Below are 26083 nucleotides of genomic sequence, written 5' to 3' on the forward strand. Positions count from 1 at the left end.
TGATGAGCTACTATCTGTATGATTGCCATCACAAATACTATGAAACTACACAGTATTTGTTATTACAGAATGTAAGGTAACTTCCATAGGCTCCAGGAAGCTGCACAATACACGCACAGAACAACGCAAAAATCAATGGGGAAGAATGAAGAAGAAATCACAAAGTCTTTTTCCTCTCAAGAATCTAATTCCACATGCACTTCATCATCGAGAAATTAACCTGTAATTCTGTTGACAGCAAAACTGCCTCGCTATCAAACTGCTGAAAAATCCAGTCACTGTTCACGGATTCCTCTTAGTCAGCAGAGGAACAAAAAAATAGACTGCAGCAGCAGCTCCTCCCCTTCAGGCAAGAGAGCGATTTCTGCAGCAGGAAACACAGAACAAAGCAAGAAAAGTTAGTGAAACCAAACTGAGCACAAGAGAAAACCGAAACCAAGTCGACAGGACCTCAGCAAGAACAAACACAAACACAGGGATCAACATAGCATGCCAGTCAAAAAGAGGAGTGAATATTGCTAACGGTCGGTCTCAGATGTCTCCAAAACTACACAACAAGAGCACAAATGGAAGATACAAATCACTAGCGCAAGGCACACCTCTTCACTTCAACGTGTTCAATACAAAGCAAAATTATTAATGATTACCATCAACTCATAATGAAGTAATAATATAGCCTTCACCAGGATAACGAGACAAGCAATGCAACAATACACCAAATGCAAAAGGCCAATGCCATCGGTCACCAAAAACAGAAAAGAAAGAAAAAACCTTCACATATAGTATAGAAAAACATTACTGGGGGACAGGACTGGTCATTAAACCATCCTCAATTAATGGACAGCACTCAGCAGAAGAATGTTTTGAAACCTACATCTTCTTTTAGCATCACAACTAGCCAAGACATTGCACTTAGAAGAAGGAAAATCCAACAAAAGCCCTACGGTCAACATGGAAAATGAGAACAAAGAACAAAAACAGAACAAATCCTAACAAAATGTAGTTGAACAAAAAGAAAAGAAGACACTGGTAAATGGCCCTGACATCCCATCAGCACTGGGGAGACCTGAAGATGGGGAAAGGAAGAACAACCGGTGAAAGTAACATGAGCATGAGGAACATCCGACACCAAGCCCAAAGGACCTCAGCAAGCGTGTTAAACAGGAAACGTCTGGGATCATGGTACCTCGGCACAGAGACTAAGCAATGGATATTGGCATCCACCTCCAGCTGCGGTTTCCTGCTGCTTCCACCAAGAGCCCGCTAAAATTCTGGCACCACTTGTGAGGGCCACAGTTCCACATTGCAAGCGTTTGGGCACAGGACAAGAAAAGCAGAGACCGCCTTCCGGTAGGGACACCAATGTCACTTAGCCCGCTCCAAAGATCAGAGTACAGACAACGCAGTAACTCAGGAGGGCCCACAAGGCCAAGAGCATCTGGCGGACTTGGCACATCTGCAAGGAGTGAAGAGATCTTCGTGTCTAGTAACATCCACACCTTACGAAGAACAGGACACATTCAACGCGGGAACCCGGGCAGCCCAAAATGCCTACAGCATGTGGTGGTGGAGGCGCCAATCCTAAAAACAAAGAAGAAAGCTTCACATGCAGGACTGAATCACGTCGCGCAGAAAACTATACTGGTGAATCGAGAAACCCCTAGTAATGGACAGCACTCTGCAAAAGCCTGTTTGGGAGCCTACCTCTTCTTTTGACACCAAATGTGGTCAGAAGAGTGCATTTGGATCCGGGAAACTCCAATGAAGTGCCAAGGGGCAACATGGAAGAAAGAGAAGAAAAACAGATCAAAGGGGTAGAAAATGCTGTTGAACCAAGCAGAAAAGAAGACAACATTAGCACATGGCACTGAAATTCCATCAGCACTGGGGAGACCTGAAGATGGGGAAAGGAAAAACACCCGGTGAAAGCAACGTGAGCACGAGGGACATCCGACACCAAGCCCAGAGGTCCTCAGCGAGCAGGTTAAACAGGACACGTCTGGGATCAACGTACCTCAGCACAGAGACTAAGCAGTGGATATTGGCATCCACTTCCGGCTGCGGTTTCCTGCTGGGTCCACAAAGACACTGCCTGAAGTCCTGACACCACTCGTGAGGGCCACACTTCCATGCTGCAAGCGTTTGCGCACAGGACAAGGAAAGCAGAGACCACCGTCCAGTAGGGACAGCAGTGTCACTTAGCCTGCTCCAAGGATCAGGGCACAGCCAACGCAGCAACTCAGGGGGGCCCACAAGGCCAACAGCATCTGGTGGAGGACTGGGCACATCTGGAAGGAGTGAAGACATCTTAGTGTCTTGTAACGTCCACACCTTACCGAGGAACAGGAAACGTTCAATGCGGGAACTCGGGCAGCTCAAAACACCTACAGCATGTGGTGGTGCAGGCACCAATCCTAGAAATACAGAAGAAAGCTTCACACGCAGGACTGAACAACGTCACACGGAAAAGTATACTGGTAAATCGAGAAACCCCTAGTCATGGACAGCACTCAGCACAAGCCTGTTTGGGAGCCTACCTCTTCTTTTAGCATCACACGTGCTCAGAAGAATGCATTTGGATCCGGGAAACTCCAACGAAGCGCCAACGGGCAACATGGAAGAAAGAGAAGAAAAACAAATCAAAGGGGTAGAAAAAGCTGTTAAATCCAAACAGAAAAGAAGACGACATTGGCACATGGCACTGACATTCCATCAGCACTGGGGAGGCCTGAAGATGGGGAAAGGAAGAACACCCGGTGAAAGCAACGTGAGCACGAGGGACATCCGACACCAAGCCCAGAGGACCTCAGCGAGCGTGTTAAACAGGAGATGTCAGAGATCAATGTACCTCGGCACAGAGACTAAGCAGTGGATATTGGCATCCAGCTCTGGCTGCGGTTTCCTGCAACGTCTACCACAAGCGTAGCTCAAGTCCTGGCACCGCTCGCGAGGACTGCAGTTCCACGCTGCAAGCGTTTGGGCACAGGACAAGGAAAGCGGAGACCGCCTTCCGGTAGGGACAGCAGTGTCACTTAGCCCGCTCCAAGGATCAGGGCACAGCCAACGCAGCAACTCAGGGGGGCCCACAAGGCCAACAGCATCTGGTGGAGGACTGGGTACATCTGGAAGGAGTGAAGAGATCTTCGTGTCTACTAACGTCCACAGCTTTCCGAGGAACAGGAAACGTTCAACGCGGGAACTCGGGCAGCCCAAAATGCCTACAGAATGTGATGGTGGAGGCACCAATACAAGAAAGAAAGAAGAAGGCTTCACATGCAGTACTGAACCACATAGCGCGGAGAAGAATACTGGTGAATCGAGAAACCCCTAGTCATGGACAGCCCTCAGCAAAAGCCTGTTTGGGAACCTACCTCTTCTTTTAGCATCACACGTGCTCAGAAGAGTGCATTTGGATCCGGGAAACTCCAACGAAGCGCCAAGGGGCAACGTGGAAGAGAGAGAAGAAAAACAGATCAAAAAGGTAGAAAACGCTGTTGAATCCAAACAGAAAAGAAGACGACATTGGCTCATGGCACTGACATTCCATCAGCACTGGGGAGACCTGAAGATGGGGAAAGGAAGAACACCCAGTGAAAGCAACGTGAGCACGAGGGACATCCGACACCAAGCCCAGAGGACCACAGCAAGCATGTTAAACAGGAAACGTCTGGGATCAACGTACCTCAGCACAGAGACTAAGCGTTGGATACTGACATCCACCTCCGGCTGCGGTTTCCTGCTGCTTCCACCAAGAGCCTCGCTCAAGTCCTGGCACCGCTCGCGAGGGCTGCAGTTCCACGCTGCAAGCGTTTGGGCACAGGACAAGGAAAGCAGAGACCGCCTTCCGGTAGGGACAGCAGTGTCACTTAGCCCGCTCCAAGGATCAGGGCACAGCCAACGCAGCAACTCAGGGGGTCCACAAGGCCAACAGCATCTGGTGGATGACTAGGCACATCTTGAAGGAGTGAAGAGATCTTCGTGTCTACTAACGTCCACACCTTACTGAGGAACAGGAAACGTTCAACGCGGGAACTCGGGCAGCCCAAAATGCCTACAGAATGTGATGGTGGAGGCGCCAATCCAAGAAACAAAGAAGAAAGCTTCACATGCAGGACTGAACAATGTCACGCGGAAACGAATACTGGTGAATCATGAAACCCCAAGACATGGACAGCACTCAGCAAAAGCCTGTTTGGGAGCCTACCTCTTCTTTTGGCATCACACGTGCTCAGAAGAGTGCATTTGGATCCAGGAAACTCCAACGAAGCGCCAAGGGACAACGTGGAAGAAAGAGAAGAAAAACAGATCAAAAAGATAGAAAACGCTCTTGAATCCAAACGGGAAAGAAGATGACATTGGCTCATGGCCCTGACATTCCATCAGCACTGGGGAGGCCTGAAGATGGGGAAAGGAAGAACACCCGGTGAAAGCAACGTGAGCACGAGGGACATCCGACACCAAGCCCAGAGGACCTCAGCGAGCGTGATAAACAGGACACGTCTGGGATCAACGTACCTCGGCACAGAGACTAAGCAGTGGATATTGGCATCCATCTCTGGCTGCAGTTTCCTGCAACGTCTACCACAAGCGTGGCTCAAGTCCTGGCACCGCTCGCGAGGACTGCAGTTCCACGCTGCAAGCGTTTGGGCACAGGACAAGGAAAGCGGAGACCGCCTTCCGGTAGGGACAGCAGTGTCACTTAGCCCGCTCCAAGGATCAGGGCACAGCCAACGCAGCAACTCAGGGGGGCCCACAAGGCCAACAGCATCTGGTGGAGGACTGGGCACATCTGGAAGGAGTGAAGAGATCTTCGTGTCTACTAACGTCCACAACTTTCCGAGGAACAGGACACGTTCAACGCGGGAACCCGGGCAGCCCAAAACACCTACAGCATGTGGTGGTGCAGGCACCAATCCTAGAAATACAGAAGAAAGCTTCACATGCAGGACTGAATCACGTCGCGCAGAAAACTATACTGGTGAATCGAGAAACCCCTAGTCATGGACAGCCCTCAGCAAAAGCCTGTTTGGGAGCCTACCTCTTCTTTTGGCATCACACGTGCTCAGAAGAATGCATTTGGATCCGGGAAACTCCAACGAAGCGCCAACGGGCAACGTGGAAGAAAGAGAAGAAAAACAGATCAAAAAGGTAGAAAACGCGTTTAAATCCAAACAGAAAAGAAGACGACATTGGCTCATGGCACTGACATTCCATCAGCACTGGGGAGACCTGAAGATGGGGAAAGGAAAAACACCCAGTGAAAGCAACGTGAGCACGAGGGACATCCGACACCAAGCCCAGAGGTCCTCAGCGAGCAGGTTAAACAGGACACGTCTGGGATCAACGTACCTCAACACAGAGACTAAGCATGGATATTGGCATCCACTCCGGCTGCGGTTTCCTGCTCGTCTCCACAAGACTGGCTCAAGTCCTGGCACCGCTCGCGAGGGCTGCAGTTCCACGCTGCAAGCGTTTGGGCACAGGACAAGGAAAGCAGAGACCGCCTTCCGGTAGGGACAGCAGTGTCACTTAGCCCGCTCCAAGGATCAGGGCACAGCCAACGCAGCAACTCAGGGGGTCCACAAGGCCAACAGCATCTGATGGAGGACTAGGCACATCTTGAAGGAGTGAAGAGATCTTCGTGTCTACTAACGTCCACACCTTACGAGGAACAGGAAACGTTCAACGCGGGAACCGGGCAGCCCAAAACACCTACAGAATGTGGTGGAGGCACCAATGCGAGAAAGAAAGAAGAAAGCTTCACATGCAGTACTGAACAACGTCGCGCAGAAAAATACTGGTGAATCAGAAACCCCAAGTCATGGACAGCACTCAGCAAAAGCCTGTTTGGGAGCCTACCTCTTCTTTTGGCATCACACGTGCTCAGAAGAGTGCATTTGGATCCAGGAAACTCCAACGAAACGCCAACGGGACAACGTGGAAGAAAGAGAAGAAAACAGATAAAAGGTAGAAAACGCTGTTGAATCCAAACAGAAAAGAAGACGACATTGGCTCATGGCACTGACATTCCATCAGCACTGGGGAGACCTGAAGATGGGAAAAAGAAAACACCCGGTGAAAGCAACGTGAGCACGAGGGACATCCGACACCAAGCCCAGAGGACCTCAGCGAGCGTGTTAAACAGGAGACGTCAGAGATCAACGTACCTCGGCACAGAGACTAAGCAGTGGATATTGGCATCCACCTCTGGCTGCGGTTTCCTGCAACGTCTACCACAAGCGTGGCTCAAGTCCTGGCACCGCTCGCGAGGACTGCTGTTCCACGCTGCAAGCGTTTGGGCACAGGACAAGGAAAGCGGAGACCGCCTTCCGGTAGGGACAGCAGTGTCACTTAGCCCGCTCCAAGGATCAGGGCACAGCCAACGCAGCAACTCAGGGGGCCCACAAGGCCAACAGCATCTGGTGGAGGACTGGGACATCTGGAAGGAGTGAAGAGATCTTCGTGTCTACTAACGTCCACAACTTCCGAGGAACAGGAAACGTTCAACGCGGGAACTCGGGCAGCCCAAAATGCCTACAGAATGTGATGGTGGAGGCACCAATGCGAGAAAGAAAGAAGAAGGCTTCACATGCAGTACTGAACACATAGCGCGGAGAAGAATACTGGTGAATCAAGAAACCCCTAGTCATGGACAGCCCTCAGCAAAAGCCTGTTTGGGAACCTACCTCTTCTTTTAGCATCACACATGCTCAGAAGAGTGCATTTGGATCCGGGAAACTCCAACGAAACGCCAACGGACAACATGGAAGAGAGAGAAGAAAAACAGATCAAAAAGGTAGAAAACGCTGTTGAATCCAAACAGAAAAGAAGACGACATTGGCTCATGGCACTGACATTCCATCAGCACTGGGGAGACCTGAAGATGGGGAAAGGAAGAACACCCAGTGAAAGCAACGTGAGCACGAGGGACATCCGACACCAAGCCCAGAGGACCACAGCGAGCATGTTAAACAGGACACGTCTGGGATCAACGTACCTCAGCACAGAGACTAAGCAATGGATACTGACATCCACCTCCGGCTGCGGTTTCCTGCTGCTTCCACCAAGAGCCTCGCTCAAGTCCTGGCACCGCTCGCGAGGACTGCAGTTCCACGCTGCAAGCGTTTGGGCACAGGACAAGGAAAGCAGAGACCGCCTTCCGGTAGGGACAGCAGTGTCACTTAGCCCGCTCCAAGGATCAGGGCACAGCCAACGCAGCAACTCAGGGGGGTCCACAAGGCCAACAGCATCTGGTGGAGGACTGGGCACATCTGGAAGGAGTGAAGAGATCTTCGTGTCTACTAACGTCCACAACTTTCCGAGGAACAGGAAACGTTCAACGCGGGAACTCGGGCAGCCCAAAACACCTACAGCATGTGTGGTGCAGGCACCAATGCGAGAAAGAAAGAAGAAGGCTTCACATGCAGTACTGAACCACGTCGCGCGAAAACTAATACTGGTGAATCATGAAACCCCAAGACATGGACAGCACTCAGCAAAAGCCTGTTTGGGAGCCTACCTCTTCTTTTGGCATCACACGTGCTCAGAAGAGTGCATTTGGATCCAGGAAACTCCAACGAAACGCCAACGGGCAACGTGGAAGAAAGAGAAGAAGAACAGATCAAAGGGGTAGAAAACGCTGTTGAATCCAAACAGAAAAGAAGACGACATTGGCTCATGGCACTGACATTCCATCAGCACTGGGGAGACCTGAAGATGGGGAAAGAAAGAACACCCGGTGAAAGCAACGTGAGCACGAGGGACATCCGACACCAAGCCCAGAGGACCTCAGCGAGCGTGATAAACAGGACACGTCTGGGATCAACGTACCTCGGCACAGAGACTAAGCAGTGGATATTGGCATCCATCTCTGGCTGCAGTTTCCTGCAACGTCTACCACAAGCGTGGCTCAAGTCCTGGCACCGCTCGCGAGGACTGCAGTTCCACGCTGCAAGCGTTTGGGCACAGGACAAGGAAAGCAGAGACCGCCTTCCGGTAGGGACAGCAGTGTCACTTAGCCCGCTCCAAGGATCAGGGCACAGCCAACGCAGCAACTCAGGGGGCCCACAAGGCCAACAGCATCTGGTGGAGGACTGGGCACATCTGGAAGGAGTGAAGAGATCTTCGTGTCTACTAACGTCCACAACTTTCCGAGGAACAGGACACGTTCAACGCGGGAACCCGGGCAGCCCAAAACACCTACAGCATGTGGTGGTGCAGGCACCAATCCTAGAAATACAGAAGAAAGCTTCACATGCAGGACTGAATCACTCGCGCAGAAAACTATACTGGTGAATCCAGAAACCCCTAGTCATGGACAGCCCTCAGCAAAAGCCTGTTTGGGAGCCTACCTCTTCTTTTGGCATCACACGTGCTCAGAAGAATGCATTTGGATCCGGGAAACTCCAACGAAGCGCCAAGGGGCAACGTGGAAAAAAAAGAAGAAAGACAGATCAAAGGGGTAGAAAATGCTGTTAAATCCAAACAGAAAAGACGACGACATTGGCACATGGCACTGACATTCCATCAGCACTGGGGAGACCTGAAGATGGGGAAAGGAAAAACACCCAGTGAAAGCAACGTGAGCACGAGGGACATCCGACACCAAGCCCAGAGGTCCTCAGCGAGCAGGTTAAACAGGACACGTCTGGGATCAACGTACCTAAACACAGAGACTAAGCAGTGGATATTGGCATCCAGCTCTGGCTGCGGTTTCCTGCAACGTCTACCACAAGCGTGGCTCAAGTCCTGGCACCGCTCGCGAGGACTGCAGTTCCACGCTGCAAGCGTTTGGGCACAGGACAAGGAAAGCGGAGACCGCCTTCCGGTAGGGACAGCAGTGTCACTTAGCCCGCTCCAAGGATCAGGGCACAGCCAACGCAGCAACTCAGGGGGGTCCACAAGGCCAACAACATCTGATGCAGGACTAGGCACATCTTGAAGGAATGAAGAGATCTTCGTGTCTACTAACGTCCACAACTTTCCGAGGAACAGGAAACGTTCAACGCGGGAACACGGGCAGCCCAAAACACCTACAGCATGTGGTGGTGCAGGCACCAATGCGAGAAAAAGAAGAAGGCTTCACATGCAGTACTGAATCCACGTCGCGCAGAAAACTATACTGGTGAATCGAGAAACCCCTAGTCATGGACAGCCCTCAGCAAAAGCCTGTTTGGGAGCCTACCTCTTCTTTTGGCATCACACGTGCTCAGAAGAGTGCATTTGGATCCAGGAAACTCCAACGAAACGCCAACGGGCAACGTGGAAGAAAGAAAGAAGAAACGGATGAAAAGGGGTAGAAAACGCTGTTGAATCCAAACAGAAAAGAAGACGACATTGGCTCATGGCACTGACATTCCATCAGCACTGGGGAGACCTGAAGATGGGAAAAAAAAGAACACCCGGTGAAAGCAACGTGAGCACGAGGGACATCCGACACCAAGCCCAGAGGACCTCAGCGAGCGTGTTAAACAGGAGACGTCAAAGATCAATGTACCTCGGCACAGAGACTAAGCAGTGGATATTGGCATCCACCTCTGGCTGCGGTTTCCTGCAACGTCTACCACAAGCGTGGCTCAAGTCCTGGCACCGCTCACGAGGACTGCTGTTCCACGCTGCAAGCGTTTGGGCACAGGACAAGGAAAGCGGAGACCGCCTTCCGGTAGGGACAGCAGTGTCACTTAGCCCGCTCCAAGAATCAGGGCACAGCCAACGCAGCAACTCAGGGGGGCCCACAAGGCCAACAGCATCTGGTGGAGGACTGGGTACATCTGGAAGGAGTGAAGAGATCTTCGTGTCTACTAACGTCCACAACTTTCCGAGGAACAGGAAACGTTCAACGCGGGAACTCGGGCAGCCCAAAATGCCTACAGAATGTGATGGTGGAGGCACCAATGCGAGAAAGAAAGAAGAAGGCTTCACATGCAGTACTGAACCACATAGCGCGGAGAAGAATACTGGTGAATCAAGAAACCCCTAGTCATGGACAGCCCTCAGCAAAAGCCTGTTTGGGAACCTACCTCTTCTTTTAGCATCACACATGCTCAGAAGAGTGCATTTGGATCCGGGAAACTCCAACGAAACGCCAACGGACAACATGGAAGAGAGAGAAGAAAAACAGATCAAAAAGGTAGAAAACGCTGTTGAATCCAAACAGAAAAGATGACGACATTGGCTCATGGCACTGACATTCCATCAGCACTGGGGAGACCTGAAGATGGGGAAAGGAAGAACACCCAGTGAAAGCAACGTGAGCACGAGGGACATCCGACACCAAGCCCAGAGGACCACAGCAAGCATGTTAAACAGGACACGTCTGGGATCAACGTACCTCAGCACAGAGACTAAGCAATGGATACTGACATCCACCTCCGGCTGCGGTTTCCTGCTGCTTCCACCAAGAGCCTCGCTCAAGTCCTGGCACCGCTCGCGAGGACTGCAGTTCCACGCTGCAAGCGTTTGGGCACAGGACAACGAAAGCAGAGACCGCCTTCCGGTAGGGACAGCAGTGTCACTTAGCCCGCTCCAAGGATCAGGGCACAGCCAACGCAGCAACTCAGGGGGTCCACAAGGCCAACAGCATCTGGTGGAGGACTGGGCACATCTGGAAGGAGTGAAGAGATCTTCGTGTCTACTAACGTCCACAACTTTCCGAGGAACAGGAAACGTTCAACGCGGGAACCCGGGCAGCCCAAAACACCTACAGCATGTGGTGGTGCAGGCACCAATGCGAGAAAGAAAGAAGAAGGCTTCACATGCAGTACTGAACCACGTCGCGCAGAAAACTATACTGGTGAATCCAGAAACCCCTAGTCATGGACAGCACTCAGCAAAAGCCTGTTTGGGAGCCTACCTCTTCTTTTGGCATCACACGTGCTCAGAAGAGTGCATTTGGATCCAGGAAACTCCAACGAAACGCCAACGGGCAACGTGGAAGAAAGAGAAGAAGAACGGATGAAAGGGGTAGAAAACGCTGTTGAATCCAAACAGAAAAGAAGACGACATTGGCTCATGGCACTGACATTCCATCAGCACTGGGGAGACCTGAAGATGGGAAAAAAAAGAACACCCGGTGAAAGCAACGTGAGCACGAGGGACATCCGACACCAAGCCCAGAGGACCTCAGCGAGCGTGATAAACAGGACACGTCTGGGATCAACGTACCTCGGCACAGAGACTAAGCAGTGGATATTGGCATCCATCTCTGGCTGCAGTTTCCTGCAACGTCTACCACAAGCGTGGCTCAAGTCCTGGCACCGCTCGCGAGGACTGCAGTTCCACGCTGCAAGCGTTTGGGCACAGGACAAGGAAAGCGGAGACCGCCTTCCGGTAGGGACAGCAGTGTCACTTAGCCCGCTCCAAGGATCAGGGCACAGCCAACGCAGCAACTCAGGGGGGCCCACAAGGCCAACAGCATCTGGTGGAGGACTGGGCACATCTGGAAGGAGTGAAGAGATCTTCGTGTCTACTAACGTCCACAACTTTCCGAGGAACAGGACACGTTCAACGCGGGAACCCGGGCAGCCCAAAACACCTACAGCATGTGGTGGTGCAGGCTCCAATCCTAGAAATACAGAAGAAAGCTTCACATGCAGGACTGAATCACGTCGCGCAGAAAACTATACTGGTGAATCCAGAAACCCCTAGTCATGGACAGCCCTCAGCAAAAGCCTGTTTGGGAGCCTACCTCTTCTTTTGGCATCACACGTGCTCAGAAGAATGCATTTGGATCCGGGAAACTCCAACGAAGCGCCAACGGGCAACGTGGAAAAAAAAGAAGAAAGACAGATCAAAGGGGTAGAAAATGCTGTTAAATCCAAACAGAAAAGAAGACGACATTGGCACATGGCACTGACATTCCATCAGCACTGCGGAGACCTGAAGATGGGGAAAGGAAAAACACCCAGTGAAAGCAACGTGAGCACGAGGGACATCCGACACCAAGCCCAGAGGTCCTCAGCGAGCAGGTTAAACAGGACACGTCTGGGATCAACGTACCTAAACACAGAGACTAAGCAGTGGATATTGGCATCCAGCTCTGGCTGCGGTTTCCTGCAACGTCTACCACAAGCGTGGCTCAAGTCCTGGCACCGCTCGCGAGGACTGCAGTTCCACGCTGCAAGCGTTTGGGCACAGGACAAGGAAAGCGGAGACCGCCTTCCGGTAGGGACAGCAGTGTCACTTAGCCCGCTCCAAGGATCAGGGCACAGCCAACGCAGCAACTCAGGGGGGCCCACAAGGCCAACAGCATCTGGTGGATGACTGGGCACATCTGGAAGGAGTGAAGAGATCTTCGTGTCTACTAACGTCCACAACTTTCCGAGGAACAGGAAACGTTCAACGCGGGAACTCGGGCAGCCCAAAATGCCTACAGAATGTGATGGTGGAGGCACCAATGCAGAAAGAAAGAAGAAGCTTCACATGCAGTACTGAACACATGCGCGGAGAAGAATACTGGTGAATCGAGAAACCCCTAGTCATGGACAGCCCTCAGCAAAAGCCTGTTTGGGAACCTACCTCTTCTTTTGAGCATCACACATGCTCAGAAGAGTGCATTTGGATCCAGGAAACTCCAACGAACGCCAAGGGGCAACGTGGAAGAAAGAGAAGAAAAACAGATCAAAAAGGTAGAAAACGCTGTTGAATCCAAACAGAAAAGAAGACGACATTGGCTCATGGCACTGACATTCCATCAGCACTGGGGAGACCTGAAGATGGGGAAAGGAAGAACACCCAGTGAAAGCAACGTGAGCACGAGGGACATCCGACACCAAGCCCAGAGGACCACAGCGAGCAGGTTAAACAGGACACGTCTGGGATCAACGTACCTCAGCACAGAGACTAAGCAATGGATACTGACATCCACCTCCGGCTGCGGTTTCCTGCTGCTTCCACCAAGAGCCTCGCTCAAGTCCTGGCACCGCTCGCGAGGGCTGCAGTTCCACGCTGCAAGCGTTTGGGCACAGGACAAGGAAAGCAGAGACCGCCTTCCGGTAGGGACAGCAGTGTCACTTAGCCCGCTCCAAGGATCAGGGCACAGCCAACGCAGCAACTCAGGGGGTCCACAAGGCCAACAGCATCTGGTGGATGGACTAGGCACATCTTGAAGGAGTGAAGAGATCTTCGTGTCTACTAACGTCCACACCTTACTGAGGAACAGGAAACGTTCAACGCGGGAACTCGGGCAGCCCAAAATGCCTACAGAATGTGATGGTGGAGGCGCCAATCCAAGAAACTAAGAAGAAAGCTTCACATGCAGGACTGAACATGTCACGCGGAAACGAATACTGGTGAATCATGAAACCCCAAGACATGGACAGCACTCAGCAAAAGCCTGTTTGGGAGCCTACCTCTTCTTTTGGCACCACATATGCTCAGAAGAGTGCATTTGGATCCAGGAAACTCCAACGAAGCGCCAAGGGACAACGTGGAAGAAAGAGAAGAAAAACAGATCAAAAAGATAGAAAACGCTCTTGAATCCAAACGGGAAAGAAGATGACATTGGCTCATGGCCCTGACATTCCATCAGCACTGGGGAGGCCTGAAGATGGGGAAAGGAAGAACACCCGGTGAAAGCAACGTGAGCACGAGGGACATCCGACACCAAGCCCAGAGGTCCTCAGCGAGCAGGTTAAACAGGACACGTCTGGGATCAACGTACCTAAACACAGAGACTAAGCAGTGGATATTGGCATCCAGCTCTGGCTGCGGTTTCCTGCAACGTCTACCACAAGCGTGGCTCAAGTCCTGGCACCGCTCGCGAGGACTGCAGTTCCACGCTGCAAGCGTTTGGGCACAGGACAAGGAAAGCGGAGACCGCCTTCCGGTAGGGACAGCAGTGTCACTTAGCCCGCTCCAAGGATCAGGGCACAGCCAACGCAGCAACTCAGGGGGGCCCACAAGGCCAACAGCATCTGGTGGAGGACTGGGACATCTGGAAGGAGTGAAGAGATCTTCGTGTCTACTAACGTCCACAACCTTCCGAGGAACAGGAAACGTTCAACGCGGGAACTCGGGCAGCCCAAAATGCCTACAGAATGTGATGGTGGAGGCACCAATGCGAGAAAGAAAGAAGAAAGCTTCACATGCAGTACTGAACCAATGGCGCGGAGAAGAATACTGGTGAATCAGAAACCCCTAGTCATGGACAGCACTCAGCAAAAGCCTGTTTGGGAACCTACCTCTTCTTTTGCATCACACATGCTCAGAAGAGTGCATTTGGATCCAGGAAACTCCAACGAAACGCCAACGGACAACATGGAAAAAAAAGAAGAACAACAGATCAAAAAGGTAGAAAATGCTGTTGAATCCAAACAGAAAAGAAGAAGACATTGGGACATGGCACTGACATTCCATCAGCACTGGGGAGGCCTGAAGATGGGGAAAGGAAGAACACCCGGTGAAAGCAACGTGAGCACGAGGGACATCCGACACCAAGCCCAGAGGACCTCAGCGAGCGTGATAAACAGGACACGTCTGGGATCAACGTACCTCGGCACAGAGACTAAGCAGTAGATATTGGCATCCATCTCTGGCTGCAGTTTCCTGCAACGTCTACCACAAGCATGGCTCAAGTCCTGGCACCGCTCGCGAGGGCTGCAGTTCCACGCTGCAAGCGTTTGGGCACAGGACAAGGAAAGCAGAGACCGCCTTCCGGTAGGGACAGCAGTGTCACTTAGCCCGCTCCAAGGATCAGGGCACAGCCAAAGCAGCAACTCAGGGGGGCCCACAAGGCCAACAGCATCTGATGCAGGACTAGGCACATCTTGAAGGAATGAAGAGATCTTCGTGTCTACTAACGTCCACAACTTTCCGAGGAACAGGACATGTTCAACGCGGGAACCCGGGCAGCCCAAAACACCTACAGCATGTGGTGGTGGAGACGCCAATACTAGAAAGAAAAAAAAGTTTCACATGCAGGACTGAACAACGTCGCGCAGAAAAGAATACTGGTGAATCGAGAAACCCCTAGTCATGGACAGCACTCTGCAACAGCCTGTTTGAGACCTGCCTCTTCTTTTGGCATCACACGTGGTCAGAAGAGTGCATTTGGATCCAGGAAACTCCAATGATGCGCCAAGGGGCAACATGGAAAAAAGTGAAGAAAAACAGATCAAAAGGGGTAGAAAATGCTTTGACCCAAGCAGAAAAGAAGACGACATTGGGACATGGCACTGACATCCCATCAGCAATGGCAAGACCTGAAGATGGGGAAAGGAAAAACACCCAGTGAAAGCAACGTGAGCACGAGGGACATCCGACAACAAGCCCAGAGGTCCTCAGCGAGCAGGTTAAACAGGACACGTCTGGGATCAACGTACCTCAGCACAGAGATTAAGCAGTGAATATTGGCATCCACCTCCGGCTGCAGTTTCCTGCTGCTTCCACCAAGAGCCTCGCTCAAGTCCTGGCACCGCTCGCGAAGGCCGCAGTTCCACACTGCAAGCGTTTGGGCACAGGACAAGGAAAGCAGAGACCGCCTTCCGGTAGGGACAGCAGTGTCACTTAGCCCGCTCCAAGGATCAGGGCACAGCCAACGCAGCAACTCAGGGGGGCCCACAAGGCCAACAGCATCTGGTGGAGGACTGGGCACATCTGAAGGAGTGAAGAGATCTTCGTGTCTACTAACGTCCACACCTTACTGAGGAACAGGACACGTTCAACGCGGGAACTCAGGCAGCCCAAACGCCTACAGCATGTGGTGGTGGAGGCACCAATCCTAGAAAGAAATAAGAAAACTTCCCATACGGTATTGAACAATGTGGGTTAGAAATGAACTGCGGTAACTCCAAAAACCCCAAGTCATGGACAGCACTCAGGAGAAGCCTGTTTTGGAGCCTGCCTCTTCTTCTGGCATCTCTCTTGGTCAGCAGTCTGCATTTGGATCATGGAAACTCCAACGAGGCACCAACGGCTAACACAGAAATAAAAATTAATTTGGAGGAAAAGTTGACAAGGGAGGGAGAAAATGGGGACAAAGCAGGAAACAGGGACTGGGACGCGAGGACATGGGGACAAGGGAAGAAATGTCAGGACAACAGGCCTTGAAAGCGTAATGAGTGGGAGTCCAGTGTGCCCCTGTACAATTAATGGATATACCGATGTTATGGTATAACAGGAAGCTAAGGTATAATGTTATTACACCAAAGCCGGAAACAGAAAGGATAGATAGACTGACCCGTAACATGGGCTCACAAGGAAAACTCCAATAGAGTGGATCTCCAGAAGAGATCCTTCCCCACTAGCAGTCAGTTCTTAAATGGGTCTAGGAGAGGTGGAGCCAGGCTCCGCCCCTTCCTGCAGCAGAGATAAATTGCCTTCACCTGTGCTCCCATGGCTGATTCTTTGCTTGCCTCAGCTGTCCCATACAGCCACCAATCCCAGAGAACTTGCAGAAGAGCCAGAAAGCTCTCTGGGAATCCAGAGCTTGCCTGCCAAGCGTGTCGTTGTCCACCGAAGTCTTTCTTGGAGTCCTCACGCCACTTCTTGGAAGAAGAATCGGGATCTGGAACCTTCTGCCGAACACAAAGCAACAAGCCAACAGCTCAGCATGGAGCAGAACGCCTAGAACTCAGTCCTTCCTCAAGCTCAGAGCTCACCCTACCCCAGTGAAACTGGAAGCCCAGGCAGAGATGCCAGCCTTGTGATTGCCAGCCCTTCAATGAGCTCAGCCCGGGATGCTGCTCCTCCCAGTCAGCTGCCGCTGTCTGCTGCCGAGTCCCGCTTATAAGGCTGTCAGAAAAGTTCTTTCCGTGGTCTCTGCTGCCACCCCGTGGCCATTGCACGAAACTGCTGCTGTTTGCTGCCGAGTTCCGCTTTTAATCCATCAGAGAAAGTCTTTCCGTGGTCTCTGCTGCCACTTCGTGGCCATTACACGGAACTGCCACTGTTTGCCGCCGACTCCCGTTTATAAGCTGTCAGAAAAGGTCTTTCCGCGGTCTCTGCTGCCACCTCGTGGCCATTGCACGGAACTACCGCGGTCTGCCGCCGAGTCCCGCCAGCAGCACAACACGTGTGTACAAATGCGGAAGTGCCGTCCTAAACGCTGTGCGCAGCGAATCCGCTGCTCTCTATGGTCATCAGTCCTCCAGCTAATAGCAAATGCGCCCGTCAACTTAGACATAGCAACTGTTTCCACAAACCACTACGGCTACGGGCAAGCATTGGATTCTTGGACCGCCGGCTCAGCGATATTTTCCCGTTTCTAAGCCAGGATGCCCCTCGTCAGCACCGCACCGCGCATGCCCGAGCACCGAATGCACACGGCCACAATTCCACCGACTGTCCACAAAGGGGCATTGGAGACCGCGGAAACAGCAACAACGACCAGGTGGACGCGGAGCCGCGCCGCTGCTTCTGGCGCTCCCTTCTCTCTTTGGCTTGAGGGTAGAGGAGAACGCAGTTAGATGGGGGGTGAGGGAGGAGCAAGTTACGTCAGTTGGAAGGAGACGAAGATAACCAAGGAAAGCTTCTCTACACCCAGCAAACCTCTGCTAACTGCTTCAGAATATCTGTAAATAAGTAAATAAGTAAGTAATCATCAAATTTATTTTGTCTTTTTTTATTTTTTTATTTTTTTTTTTATTTGGCATCGGAGGTGATGAAAAAGCTGGCATCAATTGGACAGGTGTGCGCAGCGAAGCCAAGGATGGCTAGGAACGATTGACAGTTGCTAACGTGGCAAAACAACTGCAATGCAAAACAGACATTCAACTTCCAGAAAAAAAGACACAGCGGTAACAACTTCCGTATCTGGCCACACCACTCTCAGATCCCATCCGGGGCTCCCGAGCCTTGTAAATATCCACTGCGATATCAGTTCTGACACAGAGCGATTTGTCGGCAGTCCTTCCACTCACAACCCGTGCCAGGATCTGCCGCGGGGCATTCTGACCGCGGGCACCACAGCTGAGCTGTTTTAAGAACAGTGGGATTCCCAGGCACGGTTTCAAGGATTTGGTCTGCTTTTGACCGAAAGGAAGAATTAATATGAAATGTGAGGTATGCTTAAGTCATCGTGAGGCGAGCGTCTCAGCATCACCTTTGGGAAACAGAGAATGGATTTGTCATAAAAGCCTCAGCACAGCAGTAGCACAGAACACTGCCTAAGAACAATGAGAACGCTTCGTGAGGAGGCAAGGAGCTTTATGACCTCCGGCTGGGAAATCCAGATCCATCTGCCCCCAGGCTCCTCTTTGGCAACTCTTCTAGATGCAGCTGAACATTCTGTTCTAGAGCACAACTCAAAACTACAGAGGAAACAAAGGGAGTTCTACGTAGGCAGAATAAAAAGAATGCTATGTTCCTTCAGTATTGAAAATCAACAACACAAGCCACTCCCAGAACACCGCTATAAGGGAAACACAGCGGCACAGAAGAAAGCATCCATGTTTTCCCAAACCACTGCTCCAAGGGAAAAAAAGGAAATAAAAGAAATTTATTTTATATGCTACCTGCTTGAAGGCATATACCACTCTCACTTCAAAAGCATGAAAGAGAAAACTAAAATGCACAGAGTACTCTCTTCCAACAACACGTGCAGTTGGTCGGGGCAGCAAATGGCGCAGCTCCGTATCACAAAGAACTGCAGTCATGAGCACCGAGCTCCCCAGCGCCAGCCAAACCAACCAGACGTGCCGACGGACAGGCAGAATCCTTCAGTAGGACAGCCAGGAAAAGCGCCCAGCGAAGCACCCGCTTCTCAGCCTTCTGGTTCCTCTTTGAAAACCCAGAGGTCTCTGCGTCAGCTCCGTCTCGAGCCTGTAAAGCCCGAGCTCACAGTCTGGTGGAAGTCCAAGCACAGGTCGGGTTATTACAGCCAGTCCCCAAAAGGACTGGCTTCTGTCCTCGCCCCCAGTCTCAGTTCTGTGACACACACGTGTATCTCTCAGGGCTCACCTGGTGCTCTTCTGACGAAGGCCACACGACTTTCTGGCTGCGCATTCTTGGACCTGGATCAAGCTGAAGGATGCTTGACTCACTGCAGCCAGTCGTCCTATCAGCTACAACTCCAGAATTCCAGCCACCAATCTGCTGCTTCTCTGTTAATTGGTGGCTTTACCGTCCAGCACGCTACCCTGCATTCCAGAGACAGAATAGGTAACAACGCTGTCTGGAGAAAGACCCCCAGGAAAAGGGGAAAAAAGGGACGGGGGGGAATGGAATTGGGATGGGAGGAAGAAGGGGGGGGGGGGGGGGGAGAAGGGGAAAAGGGGACAAGGGGGGAAAAACAGAATTGGGAGTGGCCAAGGGGGGGGGGAGGGTCCTCAATAAATAAAAGAAAATGCAAAAGAAATTGAGAGAGAAAAGTCAAAAAAAAAAAAAAAAAAAAGAAGGAAAGGAATGGGAAAGAGATTAGAAGAATGGGAAATGGAAGCGGAAAAGGAAGGAAGAAGGAAGGAAAAGGAGGAAGAGAAAAAGGAATGAAGAGGAAAAGGGCTGGAATGGAACTGAGAAAGAAGGAGAATCACAGAGAAAGAAGAAGGGGAGGAAGAACTGAAATGGGAAATGGAAAGGAGGGAAAAACAGAATGGGAAAAAGGAGGAGAAGGAGGAGGAGAGTGAGAAAGAAGAGGGACAGTGAGCAAATGGACCGGGATAAAAGAGGAAAAAGAACTGAAAGGACAAGAGGAAGGAAACAGGAATTGGGGGGAGAGAAAACGGGGACAGGGTAGGAAATATAGGAGACAAGGTGGAAAAAGGGAATTGGGATGGGGGAAAAGGGTTGGGGAGGAAAAGGGAAGTGTGATGGGAGAAAAAGTGGACGGGGGGGAAAGGGGAACTGGGGATGGGGGGCAAAAAAGAAGGGGGAAAGAAAAGGGGGGGGGGGAAAGGGAGGGAAAGGGAAACAAGAACGGGAAGGGGAAAAGGGGGGGAAAAAGGGAAAGGGAGACAAGGAGAGGAAAAAGGGGAGGAAAAAAGGGGTCGGGGGGAGGAAAAGGAGGGGGAAAAGGGGCCGAAAAGAAGAGGGGAATGGAGAACAGGGCCAGAAAAGGGGATCTGGAGGGAAAAGGGAAAGGGGACGAGGAAGAGGAAAGGGTAAAAAAGGATGGGGAGGAAAATGGGCATTGGGACAGGGAGGGAGAAGGGAGGAAATGGGGATGGGGAGGGGACAGGGAGGGAAAAGGGGAAATGAGGGCGGGGGGTGGAGAAGAAAGGGGGACAGGGGGGCATGAAGGGAGACTACAGGAGAAAGGGAGGGAGAAAGGAATTGGGATGGGAGGAAACGGGAAATGAAATGGGTGGAAAAGGGGATGAGGGATGAAAATGGAATTGGGATGGGAAGATTATAGGACGATGGAGAAAAAAGTGACTGAAATGTGAGGAAATGGGGACTGGGAGGGGAAGAAAACATGAGGACTACAGGCTTTGAAAGCTGAGTGAGTGGGGGTCCAGAGTGGCACCAACGCCATGGAATGTGCAGAAGAGCCAAAAAGCTCTCTGGGAAATCCAGAGCTTGCCTGCCAAGCGCGGCAGTGTCCACCAAAGTCTTTGTTGGAGCCCTCACGCCGCTTCTCGGAAGAAGAATGGGGATCCGGAATCTTCTGCCAAACACAAAGCAACAAGCCAACAGCTCAGCATGGAGCAGAACGCCAAAAACTCGGTCCCTCCCAAAGCTCAGCACTCACCCAACCCCAGTGACACAGGAAGCCCGGGCAGAGATGCGTGCCCTGCGATTGCCAGCCCTTCAATGAGCTCAGGCCAGGCTGTGGCTCCCTCCAGTCCCACTGCCGGCTTGATGGCATCCAGCTGTGCAGCAGGGGAGGGCCTGGGGGGCGGGGCTTGAACGGGGAGGGAGGAGGCAAAGAGGGAAAGGGGCGGGGGGAAAGGGGCGGGGGGGGCGAAAGGGGCGGGGGGGAAAGGGGCGGGGGGAAAGGGCGGGGGGGAAAGGGGCGGGGGAAAGGGGAAAGGGGGAAAAGGGCGGGGGGGAAAAGGGCGGAAAGGGGGAAAAGGGCGGAAGGGGGAAAAGGGCGGAAAAGGGCGGAGGGGAAAAGGGCGGAGGGGGGGAAAAGGGCGGAAAGGGCGGAGGGGGAAAAGGGCGGAAGGGCGGAAAGGGCGGGAAAAGGGCGGAAAAGGGCGGGGAAAAGGGCGGAAAAAGGGCGGAAAAGGGCGGAAAAGGGAGGGAAAAGGGCGGAAAAGGGGGAAAAGGGCGAAGGGGAAAGCAAAAGGGGGGAAAAGGGCGGAAAAGGGGAAGGGGAAAAGGGGAAAGGGAAAAAGGGCGGAAAAGGGCGGAGAAAAGGGAAAAGGAAAAAAAAGGGGGAAAAGGGCGGGAAAAAGGGCGGAAAAGGGCGGAAAAGGGGGAAAGGGGAAAAGGGCGGAGGAAAAGGCGGAAAAGGGCGGAAAAGGGCGGAAAAGGGCGGAAAAGGGCGGAAAAGGGCGGAAAAGGGCGGAAAAGGGCGGAAAAGGGCGGAAAAGGGCTGGAAAGGAGGCGAGAAAGGGCGGAAAAAGAAGGCGGAAAGGGAAGGGAAGCGGAAAGGGGGGGGAAAAGAGGCGAAGGGGAAAAGGGCGGGAAAGGGAAAAGGCGGAAAGGGTGGAAAAGGGGAAAGGGGGGAAAAAGGGGAAGAAAGGGAAAGGGAAAAGGGAGAAAGTGGGGAAAAGGGAGGAAAAAGGGGGAAAGGGCGGAGGAAAGAAGGCAGGAAAGAGGGCGGAAAGGGGGAAAGAGGAAGCGGAAAAAGGGAAGGAAAGATGGGGGAAAAGCAGGAAGGGGAGGAAAGGGAGGAAAGGATGGAAGCGGGAGGGAAAAAAGGCAGGGAAAAGGGGTGGGAAAAAGGAGGAAAGGGGCGAAGGAGGAAAAGGAGGCAGGAAAGGGGCCGGGAAAAAAGGAGGAAAGGGGACGGGGAAAAAGGCAGGAAAGGGGCCGGGGAAAAAGGCAGGAAAGGGGCCGGGGAAAAGCAGGAAAGGGGCGGGAAAAAGCGAGGAAAAAGCAGGAAGGGCCGGGGGAGAAGGCGGGAAAAAGGCAGGAAAGGGGCCGGGGAAAGGCAGGAAAGGAAGGCAGGAAAGGCGGGAAACAGGGGGGGGAAAAGGCAGGAAAGGGGCCGGGGGGGGATAGGGACCCTAACCCCAGGACAAGGAAAGCGAAGACCGCCTTCCGGTAGGGACAGCGGTGTCACTTACCCCGCTCCAAGGATCAGGGCACAGCCAACGCAGCAACTCAGGGGGGCCCAGAAGGCCAACAGCATCTGGCGCTGGACTCGGCACATCTGGAAGGAGTGAAGAGATCCACATGTCTGCTCATGTCCACACCTTTCCGAGGAACAGCACACGTTCAATGTGGGAACTCGGGCAGCCCAAAACGCCTACAGCATCTGGTGGTGGAGGCACTGATCCTGGAAAGGAAGAAGAAAGCTTCCCATGCAGCACTGAACAACAGCGGTTAGAAAGGATTACTGGTGATACCGGAAACCCCAAGGCATGGACAGCACTCAGCAAAAGCCTGTTTGGGAGCCCACCTCTGCTTTTAGCATCACTCGTGGTCAGAAGTGCGCATTTGGAGCCGGGAAACTCCAACGAAGCGCCACCAGGCAACACAGGAAAAACAAATGGAATTGGAATGGGAGGAAAATGGGACGAGGGAGGGAGAAAATGGGGACGTGGGAGGAAACAGGGACTGGGACAGGAGGAAATGGGGACAAGGGAAGAAATGCCAGTACAACCGGATTTGAATGCTGAGTGAGTGGGGGTCCAGAGTGGCACCAATGCCATGGAACGTGCAGAAGAGCCAAAAAGCTCTCTGGGAAATCCAGAGCTCGCCTGCATCTGAAGGCTCCGTAAATTTAAATGCTGGTTTGAATTTGAATGCTCCATTTTTAAGAAGGGAAGAAAGAACGATCCTGGGAACTACCAACATAACAGTCTCACCTCTGTGCTGGGAGAGAGCACCGAGCAGATCCTCGTGGAAGTCACGCTAAGGCACACAAATGACAGGGAGGTGATACAGGAGAACCAGTGCGGCTTCACCAAGGGTAAATCCTGCTTGACCAACCTGGCGGCTGCCTATGGCGGTGTCACTGCATCAACAGACGAGCAAAGAGCCACTGATATCCCCCGCCTGCACTTCCCAAAGGGGTCCGTGCTGGGGCTGGGACTCTTCAGCATCTTCATCAGTGACAGCACCGGCGAGGCCGGGCGCACCCTCAGAAAATTTGCTGATGACACCGAGCTGTGGGGAGCAGCGACACAGCAGAGGGACGGGACGCCAGCCAGAGGGACCCAGACAGGCTCCGGTCAGCAGGTGAGGAGAGGTGATCCTGCCCCTCTGCCCTGTGCTGAAGAGGCCTCACCTGGAGCGCTGTGTCCATACGAAGAGTCCTCAGGGCAGAAGGGACACGAACCCGTTGGAGCACATCCAGAGGACGGCCCCAAAACACAAAGAACCAAAGGATCAAACACCTCTCCTCCAAGGACAGGCTAAGAGAGCTGGGGCTGTTCAGTGCGGAGGAGCGAAGGCTCCGAGGTGACCTGGTAACAGCCTTTCGATACCTAAAGGGGAGCTAAAGGAAAGAAGGAGGGAAAATTCAGGTTAGATGTAAGGAAAATATCTTTTACAGCAGGGGACAAGGGGAAACAGTTTTAAATTGAGGAAGGGAAGATTAAGGTTGAATGTCAGGGGGAAGTTCTTCACTATGAGAGCGGTGAGGTGCTGGAACAGCTGCCCAGAGAGGCTGTAGATACCTCATCCATCCCTGGAGGTGTTCGAGGCCAGCATGGATGGGGTCCTGGGCAGCCTGAGCTGCTGTGACATGGGGAGGTCGGTGGCCCTGCGTGTGGCAGGGGGGTTGGAGACTCGTCATCCTCAAGGTCCCTTCCAACCCGGGCCATTCTGTCATTCTGTGCAGTGGAACAGGCTGCCCGGAGATGTGGTGGACGCCCTGTCCCTTCCAAGGTTAGGCTGGATCAGGCTCTGGGCAGCCTGGTCTAGCTGTGGGTGTCCTTGTTCATCGTGGGGGAGTGGGACTAGATCATCATAAACGATCCGTTCCGACTCCAAGGAGTCTATGGCACGATACCTGAAGCCGTGAGGCACGATGACACAAAGCACATGGAGCTTATTTGGCTGGAAGAATAAACCCCATGGAGCGAGGCGAGCCCCCTGCAGCCCCCATTCCATCTCTAAGTGAGCATCCCACAGCCATCACAAAACCCACCTGCATACCAGTGACGCACAAACAGGGGCTTCATGGTGTTCCACTGTCTGCTCCACAGATTTCACAGAGCTTAAAGCACTAACCAGAGCAGCCCCAGAAAGCCTTCTGTCTGTCTGCAAAACAGAACAAGAGCCAAAGAGACGCGGAACATAATTTAAACACGTGCCCTTAAACAATACTCAGCAGGGGTGGAATGAATATGTGGCACAGGGGACACAGAGGGGACGTGGGCAGAGGACACAGGGAGGACACAGAGACACGAGCGGGACGCGAGGACACAGAGGGAACGTGGAGGGGGACGCAGAGGGGACGTGTCATAAAACAGGCTGGGACAACGTGGTAGCAGACAAACCCAGTTTGGAGTCCTAGGGTGGAGATTCCACAACGAGAACCATGAAAGAAGGAACAGAGACTTCACGAGAAGGTACTGAGCTGAACAAGAGCTGCAGAGGAAACCTGGAGAACACAGAATCCCTTTGCGGAAAAGTGCACCAGCTCCAGGCATTACCAGAGTTGCAATGCTCAGCCAGATGACCAGCGTTACCTTGGGGCTGATGGAAGCATTCCAGAAACAGATGGGAGCAAAAGAAAGGTACAAGCATCAGTCCCTCCATGACTGCTTCAGAAAAAGGCAGATAACCCCTTTGCTCCCCTCAGAGAACAAATGGAAGGCAGCATGAGGAGGGGCAGAGCAGACACAGCTACTGTAAACCAGCTTAGGAGCCCCACAGAAAGGCACAGATCAGAACCCTGCAAGAAAGAAAGAAAGAATCACTCACCTCTTTCCAAGAACTAGAGCTCACCCAGCAATCCACAGGAGGCATCTCCAGGAAGAAACCCTGCCTTTGGGGCTGCCAGCCCTTAAATGAGGAGAGGGAGGGGTGCAGCCAGGCTCAGCCCCATCTGGTCCCACACGTGCACCGCTTCCACCTGTGCTTGCAGGGCTACACCCCTCACCAGGTGCTCCATCACTGCTTCAGGCTGCCATCTCAGAGTTCCCCTAAAAGCATAAAGGAGAAAAAAAAGAAAAAAAAGGAATGACCGGCAGCCAATTGGGTCTGCCTGTCTGGTTAAGGGCAAGGGGGTTTAATCAACAGACCAGCTGGGAAGGTCCACATACTTGGATTCCAGTGGCAATCGGTGACATTTCTAACAAACAGGGGAGCACAGATTTCAATACCGAAATCTCAGCAAGATGCTGAGAAGCTGCGTGTGCAGCAAAAGGGCTGAGATTACCGGTGTGAACGGAGCGAGTGTTGCCTGCCAAACTGCCGGGCTCAGCTTACAGCTCCCCAGTGAGAAACGCGCGTCATCTACTCGCACAGCAATTAAAGCCCATGGTGAAATCATTTTAGGGTCTGGTGTCCTTGGTGGGTGAACCTGGCACCTGCCTGTGCGGCAGCGTGTGGCCTTTCGGCTCAGACATCAGTCCCGAGCCCCAGAGAAACAGGTAGGTGATGGTGACACTCCAGGGCGAGGAGCTGCTGTTGGTCCTCACGCAGCTTAGAGTTTGTTATCCAAACATAATGCTGTACTCGTTGATTTTTTTTTAAATCAGTGACAGGATGCGGTCTGATCCAATGCCTTTGAAAAGCGTGCTTTAAGGATCATCAGCTGAGAAGAGCAGCAGAACAGGGGGCCATTGCAGGGGGAAGGCGTGGGGAAGGAAGCGAGGAAAGAAAGGAGAAAGCCTGAAAAAGGAATGGGGAAGGCACGGGGCGAAGGAAGGGGGCAAGACATAGGGGAACGAAGGGGGAAGGACAGCATAGCTGCAGAGCAGCCTAAAAAGCAGCAACAAGCTCTGGGAGGACTGCAGACTACCAGATCTGCACTGGGTGTGCATGCTGTCATTACCTGCTTGGGTTGGGTCAGGCTTGTTGTCACTTCCGAGCTCCCGCAGTGGGAAGAGCTCGAGCAACTGGTGCAGTTGCTGCAGACCTG

The 26083-nt window shown here is 52.5% G+C and overlaps 3 long non-coding RNA genes across 4 annotated transcripts; all 3 read right to left on the reverse strand.

Moving 5' to 3' along the window:
- Positions 1 to 95: 95 nt before the first annotated feature.
- On the reverse strand, positions 96 to 4903 carry LOC146543153 (uncharacterized). Its single transcript, XR_014886931.1, has 3 exons — positions 3372 to 4903; positions 2538 to 3122; positions 96 to 1581 (listed from the first exon to the last, which is right to left on the reverse strand). It is a non-coding gene; the product is annotated as an uncharacterized LOC146543153 (long non-coding RNA).
- Positions 4904 to 11199: 6296 nt separating this feature from the next.
- LOC146543154 (uncharacterized) lies at positions 11200 to 12155 on the reverse strand. The gene is made up of 3 exons (XR_014887065.1): positions 11687 to 12155; positions 11538 to 11563; positions 11200 to 11437 (listed from the first exon to the last, which is right to left on the reverse strand). It is a non-coding gene; the product is annotated as an uncharacterized LOC146543154 (long non-coding RNA).
- Positions 12156 to 18415: 6260 nt separating this feature from the next.
- On the reverse strand, positions 18416 to 26083 carry LOC109369026 (uncharacterized). Of its 2 annotated transcripts, XR_014887052.1 has the most exons (8): positions 25997 to 26083; positions 24143 to 25142; positions 23670 to 24004; positions 23279 to 23488; positions 22857 to 23005; positions 22113 to 22198; positions 20459 to 20542; positions 18416 to 19076 (listed from the first exon to the last, which is right to left on the reverse strand). It is a non-coding gene; the product is annotated as an uncharacterized LOC109369026 (long non-coding RNA). The 2 variants fall into 2 exon arrangements; XR_014887053.1 differs by lacking the exons at positions 22113 to 22198; positions 22857 to 23005; positions 23279 to 23488; ... (1 more) ...; positions 24143 to 25142; positions 25997 to 26083 and adding an exon at positions 20627 to 20773.

This window comes from Meleagris gallopavo, chromosome 17, assembly GCF_905368555.1.
Source record: "Meleagris gallopavo chromosome 17, MGAL_WU_HG_1.1, whole genome shotgun sequence".
Classification (NCBI taxonomy): domain Eukaryota; kingdom Metazoa; phylum Chordata; class Aves; order Galliformes; family Phasianidae; genus Meleagris; species Meleagris gallopavo.